This window comes from Pseudophryne corroboree, chromosome 9 (genome assembly GCF_028390025.1).
Source record: "Pseudophryne corroboree isolate aPseCor3 chromosome 9, aPseCor3.hap2, whole genome shotgun sequence".
Taxonomy (NCBI): domain Eukaryota; kingdom Metazoa; phylum Chordata; class Amphibia; order Anura; family Myobatrachidae; genus Pseudophryne; species Pseudophryne corroboree.
The window spans coordinates 15148362-15160539 of NC_086452.1; the positions used below are offsets into that span (position 1 = coordinate 15148362).

Below are 12178 nucleotides of genomic sequence, written 5' to 3' on the forward strand. Positions count from 1 at the left end.
CCGCCTGAGCTATATAGCGATGGATTATTAGCCGTAGATCCTAATGCTGTGAATATTTGTCTTAAACTACCCAAACAAAATCTCCACTTTACTTTCCCCTCTGAGATCTTTAGTTTTGATCCTGGCATTCAGGCCACAATAAAATGGTGATCTGTATAGAATATAATATAATATAACAGCATGGGTGGGCCTTGGACTGTACACCATAACTCCAAATATAATAAGAGGTGTTATCATGCTAAGAGTTGTAGTTCCATGGGGAAAAAGAAACTGCTGATAAGCACTGCTAATCAGGATAATTCCAATAAACTCTGTAATCTAACATAGCGAAAAACTGAGGTGCGTAGAATAAACTGTGCATCCACCAAAATGCGACCAGGTGACTTCATCTATTGGGTCCCTAACCCTAAGGTTCAAGTCTAGGTCAGCACTGTTGAAGGTTGGTGGGCCCTTATTTTTGGCCAAAAATTATGCTAAACACCTCAAGATTGCAGAATTTCTTATAATTATTCTGCTTAGTGCTTAGTACAATAGAGTGTGCATCTGCATTTTCTCTTTTTCTGTCTCTGTATAGAGCTTGGGCGATAGATGAAATCTTAAAAACAGTTCAGGTTTTCAGTAAGGAACATTTATGCTATTTATACTATGCGAATTAGGAATGTAACATGAAGGGAATGCCTTTGGGCGATATGTTCAAATTCAGCATTGTACAAATGGACTGTGTGGACTGTGCTTCCCCACAAAGAGCCAGCTTGGGTTTGTATCAGTCATCTGAGCTTTGTCCCGCAAGATGCTTCAATTGAATTGCCGAATTGTAGGAAGAGATTTTGCTGACACCGGTGAAGACATATATACAAGTTGTCTCCTTTCTTCTAGGTATTAATCTACTTTGCAGCTACACCGGGATGTGTTTGGCTGCCTCTAAGGATAATCATCTATTAACTTTTTGTCTTCTTCATAGTTTGTTTCACCTCTCCCTTCTTTAATTCGTTGTTGTGTTCATTTTGTTGAAATAAACCTATATGCTATTTTACATACTGTGGATGTATATCTTTACGTCACTCTTCTTGCTGTTTACATGTATGCACCTTTTTCGTAAAACGTATTCAAAATCAGGAATTAGTTTACAAAAACAACAACAAAAATGCATGAAGAAAAGATTATTGCAAATGTTCTCTGAGCTATAAGTGAACAGGAGAATTTGTCCTGAGTAATAGCTGAATGATTAGCTAATTGGGGGACTGAATGCGCCAGGAACAGAAATTCGGCTGTCTTAGGTGAGAGGGCATACAATCAATTTTGGGCACCAAGTAATAATTAAACTATTAATTTGGTCATCACACCTCCAATTGTGCTTAGACAGATTCATTTACTGCCTGTCTGTGTACATGTGACTAATTTCATATTAGTATCTGTATACTGTTCCGTGGGTGTTCGCAACCTTTATGAAGTACTGACAGCCCTTTGTAACATTTCATAAATGTCAAATCGCTTGAAGTATGGCTTTCGCAGCCTGATGAATATAATTTTATACTTTTACATAACTTTTCTGCAGTTAATATAGAAGTAAAAGCTGAAATCAATTATTTTCTAAGAAGGAGGGGGAAAAGTGTTCACTTTCTTGTCATTATTCCAATTATTTTTTGATTCAATAATTTGTGACACACATGACTAAAGACCGGTTTTATTGCTGGTAAATTACGTGAGGTGGGAACCAGTGACATTAATTGTTGTGTTTTTCTTTGTGTTGCAAAATACGAAGTTCTTCACTAACTAAATTCTACCTGTGGGGAAAATAAGGCAATTTCTAGGTGAATTAAATATAGTGATTGCTGCCCAAAGTACACTGAATTCCGTACATTTGTTTTGTGGCATGTTTGGAACCAATTTCATTATTTACTGTAGTCAAAAATGTATTATCTTAGAACTCTTATTTTCTAGGACTTCTGTTAAGGTTTTCAAAAGTATCAGCAATGGAGGTAACCGTATTGTTGGATTAATGTTCTTCACTTTTATAATGCAAACTGTTAGTTCCCCATGAACCAGAGGCATTGTGACCAAGCTGTAAATGCAGTGGAATAACCATTGTCTGTCTTTTAAAACTACTAAGTATAACCTGGCAGTTTTAGGGCGAGATGTACTAAAGGAAAAATTAGGGGGTTTTACAGCATTTTCAAATGTACTAAGACCCTACCGCCGCGTTTTCGCCGTTTAGGGTATCGCCATCTCAGGATGGCAATACCCTATAGAAGCCTATGGGCTTCTTATCGCCAACCGCCACAACCCGCCGCCTCCGCTGCCCCCGCAGTAGACGCCGACCCCCCTGCCCCCCAGCATACCTTCCTCCAGGGTGCCCTGGTACTGGAAAGTAATCTCCCCCCCCCCCAGCAACGCAGCCGGAGGTACTTCCGGCTGCAGAGTGGAGGAGGAGGCGCCGGGGGCAGCCTGCTGCTGCTTCCCGACGTCTAGGCAGTTTGAAGATCCCGGGGAGGTGACGGAGACCCCCCGCAGACCACCTCACAGGTATCGCGGGGGGCCTCCATCACCACATTGCGATATTGATCGCATATGTTAGTACATATGCGATCAACATCGCTGTGATAAGTGGCGAGGGCGGCGATGTATCTTAATACATTCCACCCTTAGAGTGAAATCAAATTGTCACGGTGATGGTGGTTCTACGGAGAGAGTCAGTTGGCTTTGGTAATGATCAGAGATGTATCACAACTGGCCAAACCATCTAGGCCTGAGAATATGTATGACGAGGGACATAAATGTTTTTTCAGAATGTGGTCTTAAGATGTGAAGCCAGAGTCATTTGGTTGGAGAAGCTGGAATCAAGAGGGCCAAAATCAAATCCAGCACATTACAGAAAGATTTGTAAGGAATTAAGATAAAATCAATACGATACACAAGGTATAATCATGGTGGACAGTGAAGTCAGTGAGTTAGAGAAAGTAGAATGATATAGAGTGAAGAAAAGAGTGAAGGATGAAGCCAAAGTCAATGGGTTAGAGAAGGAGAAAAGTGAAGGATGAAGCCAAAGTCATTGTGTTAGAGAAGGAGAATAGTGAGGGATAAAGCTGAAGTTAATGGGTAAGAAAAGGCAGAATCATAAGGTATAAAGTCAATGGGTTAGAGAAGGAGAATAGTGAAGGATGAAGACAAAGTCAATGGGTTAGAGAAGTCGAATAGTGAGGGATGAAGCCAAAGTCAGTGGGTTTAGAGAAAGAGAATAGTGAAGGATGAAGCCAAAATCATTGTGTTAGAGAAGGAGAATAGTGAAGGATGAAGTCAAAGTCAATGGGTGAGAGAAAGTAGAATCAAAGCTAAAGTTCAATAGTTAGAGATGGAGAGTCAAAAGAGTCAAGCCCATGGGTTAGAGAAGGTAGAGCGTGAGGGACAAGGGTGAAGTCAATGAATTACAGAAGTATTGTAGAAAACGATGAAGTCAAAGTCGATGCATTGGTTCACGTGGCATCATGAGGGACAAATAAAAGTTAATGCACTGAAAGAGGTAGAATTGTGAGGACTGGATCTGAAATTGATGGGGAATAGTGGTAGAAAAGTGAGGGACAAAGCCAAATCAATCAGTTAGAGAAGGTAGAATAACCAGGGATGAATGCGAAGTCAATTGACAGTATTAGAGAAGGTTTAATAGAGAGGGACAAAACAAAATCAATGCAGTGGAGAATGTAGAATTGTGGGGAATGAAGCTGAGGCTGATGGGATAGAGAAGCGAAAATAGTGAGGGGAAAACGTCAAAGTTGATCGAATGGAAAAAGTAAACTCATGAGCGATGAAGTCAAAATTGATAAACAGCCAAACAAATGTCTGTGAAAGAGGGAGGGCCTTATAAAGGCTGCACACAGGCGAGGGCTCTTACTTCTGACTCATGTGTTCTATAACAAAGTACTGATTGCAGTAAGTGATAAAGAATGTGCAGTTGCCAGTGATGACCATGTTCTACCACCTGTTGTCTGTATTGTGGCTGATCCAATTGCTTAATTCTCCAATATTTCATAACATATTAGAGGTTTTCTATAGCCCAGGACCTAAAAATAGAAACACAGGTAATGAATTGTTGGTACCGCTTGTCACACAATTGGATCTATAGCTAAGGTGGCCATATAAATTACTAACAAATTAGACAGATGACGGTCGTTCAACAGAGCACCGACCTACTGTACGTACATTACCACTCTGACAGTTTCATTCAGGTCAGATTTTGATATCAGAAATCTAAAAAAAAACTCATCCTATATATAAAACAAACAAAAAAAAAAAACCTTTAGGATTGTATGTAAGCATATCTATCTATCTATCTATCTATCTATCTATCTATCTATCTATCTATCTATCTATCTATCTATCTATCTTTTTTAAACAATTTTCTTTTATTGATGCTTCAACATGTGACAATAAAGTCATTCAAGTTTCAGCATAGCAATATGTATGCACATATATTAAAGTCAATAACCAACACACATAGGATAATAATGGATCCACTGTACTGACACACATGTTAGGTGAAAGGAATCTGAAACCCAGTCTAGCAATATATACAAAGGCAATGAGAAATGTAGGGTTCATTAACAAAAATATGGGTCTCATCAAACCGCAGAGTGTTCCAACAACATTGAGATATGGCTTCTTTAGTAGAAATCGGCAGAACCTCTATGAAACTCTCCCAAGTTGCAGAAACCTTCTTAGTTCGGGGTTCTTCCTGAAGGGCTGCCTCCAGCCAATCCATAAGAAAGATAAAATGAGCTTCTCTTTGAACATTTGGAGAGTTGGTGGTGTATACTGTATCCATAATTGTAAGATAATTTTATGGGCAGATGATGAAATTGCTAATGAACATCTCTAGGAACTCTAATATCTGGAGGTAGGAGGCCAAAAATTGGCCACTCCGGAGTCAGTTGAAAACATATTTAAAAATACATTTAGCAAAAACCTGTAAAAGGGCATTTTACAAACACACGATTATCTGAAGGCCTACACCCCCTGTTTAAATCCATTGCTTTACTAGTTCTGGTTTTAGGGTACGTACACACAGCGTCAACTACTAATCTTATTACACGGCTTTAATCATTATATAACGGGCATTTCCTTCCTCTTCCCCCTGCTGATTGCATTTGGGCTCCACACTAATCAGTTTATAAACAACCTCAATGACGCTGAACAGCTCAGATAAAACCATTGGTGTCTGATAACAATAAAACAGAAAAACAACAGGAGATTCCTTGAGTGTTTCTCTCTATTCTGAGTCCTCCTTATCCCTTCTTTATCTTGTACTTATCTGTCAGACTGTCACACACCCAGCTGTAAAACGACCTGATTCTCCGCTGTTTATATTACTGCTACCTTTCAATTTCCAACAAACACATATTGTTTTAGCAGTAATTAGTAGGTAGAAGTCAATGCACCTGACTGGTACCTGTGGAAAGACGAAATTACTAACTCTCTATTCGCAGTCAGACTGTTCCACTTGGCTGCCCCTGTTCTCCCTGATTTATCTTGTGGGTGAGGCAGCACTTTAGTAGCACATGATAAAGTGTCTGCAAATTACAGCACCAGGAGATGTGAGAATCCATAGCAATGCCTCGTCTGTGTCTATCAGGCAGAATCTGTGTGTGTATATTGGTGTGTGTGTGTGTTTGTATGTGCGACATTCTATCTGTGTGTGTATTGGTGTGTGTGTTTGTAGGTGCGACATTCTAGATTGTGGATCACACACGTTGACACATCATTGGGCAGAAAACTCTTCTACAACATTATACTTTACAGATACATTTTGCAGAAATAAAACTTATTTAGAAATAAATAATAATAATGAGAAAAATGCTACTACATGGCGACGGCATGCTGACCTCCGGAATCCCGAGCGCCGGTAACATAACCGCATCTCGTTTAAATGTATAAGTAGAGAATGAATGTCCTGGAACAATTGGTCATAGGGTAGGGTACAGATCAGGGGCCATGCATGCGGGTGGAAAGCTGGTTTAGAATCAGAGGATAATTAGGATTTAGCTGAGAGGGATTGTGTTGGTCTTTAGGTGAGGTGGGGATGTGAGGTCAGAGGTATGCTATGGAGACAGTGATATTATTAGAAATGCAGGGGGCTATACAATATGGAGTTTAGGCAGAGCCGGCCCTAACCAATATGATGCCCTAGGCAAGATTTTGGCTGGTGCCCCCTAGCACCACCGCTAGTTCTGCCTCTGACCCTGGACCCCTTTCCGAGCACCATCACCCCCCACCCATAGCAGTCCTTTTTTTTTTTTCCTACCCCCTGTAATTTAAATAATAACAGTGTGCACATTCGGCGCACAGCCCAAAAAGGTGTGTGTTTTTGCTTGCAAGGGGCATGGCCACACAATAGTACCCCCAATTCAAAATATGCCTCACAGTATTGCAACTTTATTCAAACAAACAAAAAAAAGGGTGTGTGGCACTGCGCTAATGGAGAGATAAGTAGTTCGCTATACCTAAATTGCTGCTGTAGGGAAATGTGGAATCACTACCTAATCCTACTCTATAAACACAGGGTACAAAAGGATATCCCCAGCGCAAGCTAGGACGAATAAAAAATAAATAACACTATATGTATAATATAAATATTCTTTATTGAAAATGATGAGTATTACAAATCTGATATATATTAAAAGGGTCTTTTTATATCTCTGAAGTGATCTGCTTGTAATGGATTCTCATAGAAAAGTATATGAGAAAGTTATCTTGCCTATTACCGGTAAACATACAAACAAACTAACATACAACATACAACATAAAGACATGTAAATTAATAATGTCCGGAATGGGTATAAAAAAAGAGATAAAAGCTCAAAGGAAACGTTCCTGAAGTTCTGTGTCCAAATAGGAGATATTGCACCTATACTGATAGATAAGGTGCTTGTGTACGCAGGGGGTGCACAAATCTGCGGCTTACTCCCTCTGGTTTAAAGTGCACTCCTAGTTAAATAAATATGTAGCTGCTATACTTGGTTCAACTCATATTAGATCACAAGAAGTCAATCACTGTTTAGTCTGAGTCCATCTATACAGCAAGAGGGCTCCCAAGGTGATAATGTCCCATGCAGGTTAAAGATATAATCGGTGTTTTGAGGGATAAATACCTCAAGGAATGTTTCGTGCTGCAGGTCTTTCAAACTGGTCCACTGATATCCTGTGCTCCCACTGACGGGTGAGTCCAGAGTCCGCCGGCGGATATCCCGTGGGATTTTGACCGTCGGTCAATTGCTGTCGGGATTTCGACCGTCGGAATTTTGATTGTAGGTATTTCATACCGATCCCGGTGGTGTATAGGCTTAGGGGTAGGTAGTATATGGTTAGGCACTATAGTGGACAGGAGTAAGGATAGGTAGCAGAGGAGGTTAGTGGTAGGTGATCTGGGAATAGGTAAGGAGAAGGGACAGGCAATGGGTGAGGTTAGGGGTAGATTATGTAGGAATAGGGTTAGGCTGTGGGGGTGATAAGGGATATATGTGATATGGTAATAGGTTATGAGTAGCGAAAGGCAGTGGGTGAAGTTAAGGGAAGGTGATGTGGAAGTAGGGTTAGGCAGTGGGGGAGTTTTGGGGCAGGTGGCGTCAGAGGAGAAGTACGGTTAGGCGGTGGTGGAGTTAAGGGGTAGGTGGTGTAGAAGTAAATTAGGAGTAGGGTTAGGCAGTAGGGTAGATTAGAGGTAGGTGGTGTCAGATCAGGTTAGGAGTAGGGTTAGGCAGGGGGGTAGATTAGAGGTAGGTGGTGTCAGATCAGGTTAGAGAGTAGGATTAGGCAGTGGGGTAGATTAGAGGTAGGTGGTGTCAGATCAGGTTAGGAGTAGGGTTAGGCAGGGGGGTAGATTAGAGATAGGTGGTGTCAGATCAGGTTAGGAGTAGGGTTAGGCAGGGGGGTAGATTAGAGGTAGGTGGTGTCAGATCAGGTTAGGAGTAGGGTTAGGCAGTGGGGTAGATTAGAGGTAGGTGGTGTCAGATCAGGTTAGGAGTAGGGTTAGGCAGTGGGGTAGATTAGAGGTAGGTGGTGTCAGATCAGGTTAGGAGTAGGGATAGGCAGTGGGGTAGATTAGAGGTAGGTGGTGTCAGATCAGGTTAGGAGTAGGGTTAGGCAGTGGGGTAGATTAGAGGTAGGTGGTGTCAGATCAGGTTAGGAGTAGGGTTAAGCAGGGGGGTAGATTAGAGGTAGGTGGTGTCAGATCAAGTTAGGAGTAGGGTTAGGCAGGGGGGTAGATTAGAGGTAGGTGGTGTCAGATCAGGTTAGGAGTAGGGTTAGGCAGTGGGGTAGATTAGAGGTAGGTGGTGTCAGATCAGGTTAGGAGTAGGGTTAGGCAGTGGGGTAGATTAGAGGCAGGTGGTGTCAGATCAGGTTAGGAGTAGGGTTAGGCAGTGGGGGAGATTAGAGGTAGGTGGTGTAGGAGTAGGGTTAGGTGGTAGGGGAGGTTAAGAGGTAGGTGGTGTTGGAGTAGGTTAGAAGTAGGGTTAGGTGGTAGGGGAGATTAGAGGTAGGTAGTGTAGGAGTAGGTTAGAAGTAGGGTTAGGTGGTAGGGGCGGTTAAGAGGTAGGTGGTGTTGCAGTAGGTTAGAAGTCGTGCATGAGGTTAGGAATAGTATGTCAGCAAACCCTTCAACACGGCCCCTTCACCAGGTATAGAATGCTCATCTCCCATATATTTTACCATTGCAGTCACCTGTGTTGGACTAATGAATTGATGAGAAGGCTACCACATATAACTGCAATATGTAACTGCAATCATAGATTACGAGGCCGTCCAAGATCAGAGTATTTGTACCTGGTGGAAGGGTTGGTACTGGGGGTATGTTGCAGTTAGCCAGTAGGTAGGTTAGGCATAGAGATAAAAGGGGAATGTTTCCTGGCACTGGATTATGCAAATTAGTTTTGTCCCTACATAAAAAAATAAATCATAATAAAATAAAAATGTAGATTATATTTTCTATTTATATTGCGTATAACCCCCCCTCCTCCCCCGCTACTACCACCCCCACCACCCTGATGAATGGCACTTATTACCCGCTTGTGAAGCATGGCATATACACATTCTGGTAACACAGAATTAGGGTCAGCTACAAGGCAAAGCCTCACAATTAGTCTAATGAGATATACACCAGGTGCCGTTTACCACCGATTATCTCCTAGGCCTTTGCGAATGAGGACGCCCCACACCAGTCACTGCGTTCCCTTCTCCACTCTTTTATCAGGAAAAAGTCAGCGATAAAAACAGCAAAACGCACACAATGAAATCAAAGGGGGGAAAAAGCAAATACAACTAACAGAATCATTTCTCTTCTGCGGCGCCTGCATGCGCTTGTGCGGACTATGTGATAAATGAGCCCCGGCCGTCAGGGAGTCACTGGGATAGATTGTGTTACACTGCGTCTTTCTCTTACCAAAATGTATCTCACTGCACAGAGGAAAAAGAGTCCCCTCATTTTGGTTGGGAGAAGGGGGGGGGGGGGGGGGATATCTAAATAACAGGTTCCCCTCCAGAGGTAACATAAACACACTCTTTTTCCACTCAACTGGAGGTGCGGGCAGGCGAGGAGGCCTGTGAACGCCGCTTCCTACTTAAAATGGAACATATTCAGTCAGATGTCTTTTATAAAGCAGCATATTATTACATCATTAAATTTAAGTGCAATTTTGTGCACCTCTGTACTGTGGGGTAATGAAGCAAAGAAACTTTCTTAATGATGTGACGAGTGCATTAAATCTCAGAAATATACTACAGGTATTTAGGATCGTAGCTCAGTCGGATACACCCATCCTTTATGTCCTGGGTCATAGACTTTCATTCTTCGTACCATGTGGTGATATATATCTGCTACTTCTACTTTAGTCTAGGTAACTGCGATGATTCGTGTATGTGATTTTAACTGCATTTTAAGAATGTTTAGCACATAGGTAAGAGAATAAAGGCCTAATTCAAACCCGATTGCAGCAGCAAATTTGTTCTCTAATGGGCAAAACCATGTGCAGTGCAGGCGGGGCAGATGTAACATGTGCAGAGAGGCCTGGGTAACACCATGCTGCACTGCAGGTGGGGCAGATGTAACATGTGAAGAGAGTTAGATTTGGGTGGGGTGCGTTCAAACTGAAATCTAAATTGCAGTGTAAAAATAAAGCAGCCAGTATTTACCCTGCACAGAAACAATATAACCCACCCAAATCTAACTCTCTCTGCACATGTTACATCTGCCTCACCTGCAGTGCACATGGTTTTGCGCATTAGAGAACAAATTTGCTGCTGTGATCAGGTCTGAATTAGGCTCTAGGACTCGTATGAAATAAAGGCAATGCAGATTTGCGTGATACGCCCGTGTACGTCTACATAAGCGGGATGGGTGTGTCCAAACATAGGGCGAGTATAGCGAGGAGTGCTTGCGCAATTGCAAACAGATTCAGGACCTCATTCAGTAAGGATTGCAAAATTTGCGAATCGCAATCTGGTCGATTATCGAATGACTGCGCATGTGCAGCTTGCTCTTTGCGCACATGTTAGTAAAAATAACGTCAGAAATTGCGTACACATCATGATCACAAAACCTGGCGTTTTTCTGGGTGTGTCTAAAAAAACGGTAGGCGTGCCCAGTCATTTTTTAAGGAGGGTCTCTGACGTCAGCGATGATAATTTCCTGCCTCTTGTGTTGCAAGAACTGTGGACTACCTTGCCTGGCGCAGATAGGAAAAATGTTCAATGTTCCGGTAATTGCGTATGGTTTTGCGATCAGTCCTCACATTGCGATGCGTTCGCAATTTCTGCAATGGGCGTTTTTTCTCTATTCCTTTGCGGCAACTATTTGCAGAAACTGCTTTTTAGCGGAAACTGCAATCCTTACTGAATCAGGTCCTCAGTACAGGACAAAAAGCATCAGCGCACAAGAAGCCGCATTATTTACGTGGTGGTCAGCGGCAGATGCAGATAGTGGATGACGACAATGGCCATCCCAAGCGCCAGCAAATCACTTGCTGTTTACGAATATTCCACTGATGCTGATTTTTGAATGTACTAAGAAAAAATTTCATTTTTTTCTGTTTTGCAGACAGGACGGGGAATATTGATGGCTGATAGAGGACGCATCTTTTGAAAATAAAATCGATGGATAAGAATAAGGGCGAAACAGGGATATATGTGATGACGTCAACGTAAGTGTGATCCACCCACGCATCAGTCTCTTCATTTACTATTGTGGGAGTCCAATGTGTCCGTCTGAGTCTTAGATACATTTTCTGGTAGAGTTTGGTGACTTTAGTTGGCTATTTGGGGCATAAAATCCGGCATGGAGATAGAGGAATTCAATGACTTAGAGCTGTTTCAGGGCGCAGCGTTCCTATACGCAGTGAGTCGCAGGCACATAGTTTACCCAGGAGGAGAGATTACTAAACTCAGCTCAGGGCATTACCAAATGGAATTTATGTGTATCATAAATCTGCACTATGTAAAATTGGGCTTTAATCATAAATGGGATTATGTTGCATTTGGATGATAGTGCCACAATAAGGCCAGCAGAAGGGCACGCCGCTCAGTCACCTCCAACACGGGCATTTTATTGGCTGCAGCTCACAATTTATGTACAAGCTCTGAGCCGGCTCAGTTCCAAGTTTCTACAGGACCCAGAGACTGCAGAGCTAGCTCCGATCCCAGACATACTGGATGTAGGGGGGAGGAGGAGGAGCACTAATACCCAGGGGGGAGGGGGAGTACTAATACTCAGGGGGGAGGGGGAGTACTAATACCCAGGGGTTGAGGTGGTACTAATACCCATGGGGGAGAGGGAGTAGTAATACCCAGGGGAGAGGGGGAGTACTAATACCCAGGGGAGGGGAGGAGTACTAATACCCAGGGGCGAGGGGGAGTACTAATACCCAAGGGAGGGGAGGAGTACTAATACCCAGGGGGGAGGGGGAGTACTAATACCCAGGGGGGAGGGGGATTACTAATACCCAGGGGGGAGGGGGAGCACTAATACCCAGGGGGGAGGGGGAGCACTAATACCCAGGGGGGAGGGGGAGTTCTAATGCCCATGGGGGAATACTAATACCCAGGGGGAGGGGGAGTAATAATACCCAGGGGGGGTACTAATACCCAGGGGGAGGGGGGAGTACTAATACCCAGGGGGGAGGGGGAGTTCTAATGCCCA

At 42.8% G+C, this 12178-nt stretch overlaps 1 long non-coding RNA gene across 1 annotated transcript in view; it reads right to left on the bottom strand.

The window, feature by feature from the left end:
• Positions 1–3110: 3110 nt before the first annotated feature.
• The window catches only part of LOC134956631 (uncharacterized), a 70073-nt gene continuing 61005 nt past the window's right edge, over positions 3111–12178 (bottom strand). Inside the window, exon 3 of the long non-coding RNA XR_010186034.1 lies at positions 3111–4055. This is a non-coding gene — a long non-coding RNA (uncharacterized LOC134956631). The remainder of the gene's footprint in view (positions 4056–12178) is intronic.